General features: G+C 43.5%; 1 pseudogene; it reads left to right on the forward strand.

Moving 5' to 3' along the window:
* Positions 1 to 3,031: 3,031 nt before the first annotated feature.
* On the forward strand, positions 3,032 to 4,562 carry LOC114620717 (annotated as a pseudogene).
* Positions 4,563 to 5,676: the final 1,114 nt, after the last annotated feature.

Raw genomic sequence — 5,676 nt, forward strand, 5'->3', positions numbered from 1 at the left:
GGTTGGTGGTTTAGTCCCTGGGAGCTCTGGAGGGTCTAGTTGGTTGATATCATTGTTCTTCCTATGGGGTTGCAAACCCTTTCAGCTCCTTCAGTCCTTCCCCTGACTCCTCCATTGGGGTCCCCATGCTCTGTCAGATGGTTGACTGTAAGCATTTGCTTTTGTATTGGTCAGGCTTTCACAGAGCCTTTCAGGGAACAGCTATACCAGGCTCCTGTCAACAGTGCTTCTTCACATCAGCAATAGTGTCTGGGTTTGGTGTCTGTAGATGGGATGGATGCCTAGGTGGGCCAGTCTCTGGATGCCCCTGCTCCATTCTTTGTCCCTGCATTTTCTTTAGACAGGAGCAATTCTGGGTTAATATTTTTGAGATGGGTGGGTGGCCCCATCACTCAACCACAGGTCATGCCTAATGGCTGGATATGGTCTCTACAGGTTCTGTCTCCCCTCTGTTGTGTATTCTGGCTAATGTCCTCCCTGTTAGGTCCTGGGAACCTCTTGCTTTCCTGGCATCTGAGACTTTCTAGTGGCTACCCCTAGTTCCCCATCCCCAACTGCTACACACCTCCATTCAATACCCTCTGTGCTTCTCCCCCACCTGTCTCTTGCCTCCCTTTCCCCTCCCCCTCCTCTCTCCCTCTGACGTACCTCCCTCCCTCTACCTCCTCTAATTATTTTGTTTCTCCTTCTAAGTAGGACTGAAGCATCCACACTTTGGTCTTCCTTCTTCTTGAGCTTCATGTGGTCTGTGAGTTGTATCTTGGGTATTCTGAGCTTTTTTCCTAATACCCACTTATCAGTGGGCACATGCCAGGTCTACTCAGCTATTAAAAACAATGACTTCATGAAATTCTCAGGCAAATGGATAGAACTAGAAAATATTGTCCTTAGTGAGGTAACCTGTAGTTCTTAATCAGCACTGGGCTTTGAAAGTGATTCCTCACCACAACTCAGGCCAGGGCAGAGCTGGCACTCCAGACCACCTTCCACAACCAGAGATAGCTTGACTTCTAGGTGCTCCGACATAACCATGCTCACAGGGAAGACACTACCCCTGCCTCAATACCTGGCCTAACTGGGACCCTCAAGGGGCCCAGCAGAGGCGGGCCCTATCCATGCTGCCCTACCAGAGACACATCTTCTTTCTGGCCCACAACTCATCCCAGGTCAGAGCCAGTGCTCCAACTCACCCCCCAAACACACAAACACACACACACACACACACACACACACACACACATGGGGGGGGAACCTTGATTCCTAGGAGCTCTGTCACAATCAGGCTCACAAGCTCACAGGAGGGACAGGATCCAGTCAGAGATAGCAAGGCCAGTTAAGACCTGAGATAACCAGATGGCAAGAGGCAAGGGAAAGAACATATGCAAGAGAAACCAATGCCACTTGATTCCATCAGAACCCACTTCTCCCAACATAGCAAGCCCTGGCTACCCTAACACATCTGAAAGCAAGACTCCAACCTAAAATCCCAACTCATTATGATGATAGAGGACCTTAAGGAGGACATAAATGACTCGCTTAAATAAATATAGGTGAATACAGGTAAATAGGTAGAAGCTCTTAAAGAGGAAACACATAAATCTCTTAAAGAAATACAGGAAAACAAAATCAAACAGGGGAAGGAATTGAACAAAACTATCCAGGATCTGAAAATGGAAATAGAAGCAATAAAGAAATCACAAAAGGAGGCAGCTCTGGATATGGAAAGGCTAGGAAATAGATCAAGAGTTACAGATGCAAGCACCACCAACAGAATAAAAGAAATAGAGAAGATAATCTCAGGCTTAGGCAATACCATAGAAGATATTGACACAACAGTAAAAGAAAATACAAAGTATAAAAAGCCCCTAACCTAAAACATTCTGGAAATAAGGACAGGATGAAAAGTCCAAACCTAACAATAATGGGAATAGAAGAGAGAGAGGGAAGATTCCCAATGCAAAGAGCCAGGAAACATCTTTAACAAAATCATAGAAGAAAGCTTCGGTAACCTAAAGAAAGAAATGGACATAAACATACAAGAAGCTTGCAGAACACCAAATAAATTCGACTAGAAAAGAAATTCCTCCCATCACATAATAATCAAAGCAATAAATGTATAGAAAAAAGAAAAATATTAAAAGTAGTAAGGGAAAAAGGCCAAGTAATATATAAAAGCAGACCTATCAGACTTCTCAACAAAGATGCTAAAAGCCAGAAGATCTTGGACAAATGTCATACAGACTCTAAGAGAACACAAATGCCAACCCTGGCTACTATATCAAGCAAAACTCTCAATCACCATAGATGACAAAACCAAATTTAAACAGTATCAGTCCACTAATCCAGCCCTACAGATGATAATAGAAGGAAAACTCCAACACAAGTAGGGAAACTATACCTACCAAAAACCAAGAAATTAATCATCTCACATTAAACCGAAAAAAAGAGAACCAAACAAATGCAATACCACCAGTAACAACAGAAATAACAGGAATCAACAATCATTGATCTTTAATATCTCTCAACATCAATGAACTTGATTCCCTAATAAGACATAGGTTAACAGACTGTATATGTAAACAGGATCCAGCATTTTGTTGCATACAGGAAAAATACATCAGTGACAAAGACAGATGCTGCCTCAGACAGAAAGGCTGGAAAAATTTTCCAAGCAACCTGTCCCCTAAAAAAGCTAGAATAGTCATTCTAATATCCAATAAAATAGACTTTAAACAAAAAGTTATCAGAAGAGGGGGTAGACACTGCATACTCATCAAAAGAAAAATCCAAGATGAAATCTCAATTCTGAACATCTATGTCCCAAATGCTAGGGAACCCACATTTGTAATCAGAAACATTACTAAAGCTCAAAACACACATTGCATCTCACACATAATAGTGGGAGACTTCAACACCCCACTCTCACCAATGGACATGTCATGAAAATAGAAACCAAACAGAGGCACTTGCAGCACTCAGTCCTTCGTGTTTCTCCCTCCTTGTCTCTGCTCTGTCTACCTCTGCCATCGGCCAAGCTGACATTACATTGATTGGACTGGCTATCATGGACCAGAACTTAATTTTGAACATGAATAATCGTGGATTTGTGGACTGTACTTTCAATAGGACTGTCTCTAAAGTCGATGACTTCTTGGCCAATGAGGAGAAGGGAACCAAAGTGCCCTTAAATAACATGATTTCCAAGCTGAAGAAGCAGCTCTGGATCACACTGTGTGTGAAGGTTGGACAAGCTGTGAATGATTTTATCGAGAAACTAGTACCCTAGTACTAGTACTAGGACACTGGACATCATCATTGAAGAAAGAAATTCTGAATACCGGGATACAACAAGAAAATCCCAGGACCTCAAGGCCACGGTCATCTTGTTTGTGAGGAGAGGAGTCAGTGGTGGTGAGGAAGGGGCTCGGTATGGGCCATCACTCATGCCAGTAGGGAAAAAGAGGCTTGGCCCCAACATCAAGACTACCTTTCAAGCCATCGCTGCAAAAGTAGGACCAGAGAACCCTGCTGTGTCTGGGTGGGAGACAAGGGGGCATGGCACTTTGTGAAGATGGTGCACAACCGGATAGTGTATGGCGACATGCAGCCGAACTCCAAGGCTTACCACTTGATGAGGGATGTTCTGGGCATGTGGCATAAGGAGATGGCTCAGGCATTTGAAGAATGGAACAAAACAGAGCTTGACCCGTTCCTGATTGAAATCACTGCTAATATTCTCAAGTTCCGGGACACTGATGGCAAAGAGCTGTTAACAAAGGCCAGGAACAAAGCTGGACAGACGGGCACTGGGAAGTGGACCGCCATCTTGGGGCTGGAGAACTGCATGCCAGTCATCCTCTTTGGAGAAGCTGTCTTTGCTCGGTGCATGTCCTTTCTGAAGAAGGAGCAAGCTCAGGCCAACAGAAAGCTGAAGAGTCCCAAGTTGTTCCAGCCAGAAGGCAGTAAGAAGTCATTCTGGGCGGATATCCATAAGGCCCTCTATGCTTCCAAGATCATCTCCTAAACTCAGGGCTTTGTGCTGCTCAGACAAGCAGCCACTGAGTTTGGCTGGACCCTCAATTATGGCGGCATTGCCCTGATGTGGTGAGGGGACTGCATCATCCAAAATGCTTTCCTGAGAAAAATTAAAGATGTGTTTGTGCAAAACCCGGAACTTCAGAGCCTTCTTCAGAGATGACTTCTTTAAGTCAGTAGTTGACAACTGTCAGGACTCCTGGCGACAGGTGATCAGCACTGGGGTGCAAGCAGGCATTCCCATGCCCTGCTTCACTACTGCCCTCTCCTTGTATGATGGGTTCAGACATTAGATGCTGCCAGCGAGCCTCATCCAGGCTCAAAAAGACTACTTTGGGGCTCACACCTATGAACTCTTAGTCAAATCAGGAGAATTTATCTACACCTGGACAGGCCACAGTGGCAGTGTGTCATCCTTTTATAAAATGCCTAGTAGCCCTTTGGTTTTTCCCTCCCTCTCAGCAACAGGACAGCCTCTGTGGCACTCAGCACCCCTCTTTGCCCTAGTTCCTGCTCAGATCTCTTAGCCAAGTGTTGGCCGTGATTGCTGAAGAAGTCACCAAGGTCTGTAGTTTCTGAACCACTATGTGCTCCACCTCGATCGTTTGCTCTGCCCAGGAACTGCCCTCGTGCACCACTGCGTGACCACTCCCTGACTGAACTGTGGTGTGTGGGTCAGACAAGCTGCAGCTCTTAGCACACAGAGGGAATGGATGTGTGGGATTGTACAACCTGGACAGTGGATCATGCCTGTGGGTCCTGCTGAAAGCCACTTAGTAAAAGAGTATATGGCTACACTCTTCTGGGTGTGCCTGGAAGAAAGACTCACACTGAGTTCATTATTGGGAATTGGTTTGTTTTCCTTCAGCCTTTTCATTTTTAACTCTGGCTTTTTTTAAGACTCTAAATAAAACGGCAAATTAAAAAAAAATCTAAACAGAGACATAATAAAATTAACAGAGGTTATGAACCAAATGGATTTAACAGATATCTACAGAACATTTCACCCTAAAACAAAAAAAATAAATAAACTTCAGCACCTCAGGGTACTTTCTTCAAATTTGACCATATAATCACACAAAAAACAGGCCTCAAAAGGATACAAGAAGATTGAAATAATCCCATGCATTCTATCAGAGCACCACGGACAAAGGCTGGTCTTCAATAACAGAAAGCCTACATACTCATGGAAACTGAAAAACTTTCTATTCAATTATAACTTGGTCAGGAAAGAAATAAAGAAAGAAATTAAAGACTTTCTACAATTTAATAAAAATTAAGGCAAAGCACACCAAAACTTATGGGACACAATGAAAGCAGTGCTAAGAGGAAAGTTCATAGTACTAAGTACCTTAATAAAGTAATTGGAGAGATCCTACACTACAACTTAACAACATATTTGAAAGCTCTAGAACAGAAAGAAGCAAACACACCCAAGAAGCTTAGATGGCAGGAAATAATCAAACTCAGGGCTGAGATCAACCAAGTAGAAACAGAGAGAACTATACAAAGAATCAACAAAAACAGGAGCTGGTTCTTTGAGAAAATTAACAAGATAGATAAAGCTTTAGCCAAACTAACAAGAGGGCTCAGAGACAGTATCCAAATTAACAAAATCAGAAATGAAAATGGAGACATAAC

Source organism: Grammomys surdaster, unplaced genomic scaffold (assembly GCF_004785775.1).
Source record: "Grammomys surdaster isolate TR1022 unplaced genomic scaffold, NIH_TR_1.0 170, whole genome shotgun sequence".
Classification (NCBI taxonomy): Eukaryota; Metazoa; Chordata; class Mammalia; order Rodentia; family Muridae; genus Grammomys; species Grammomys surdaster.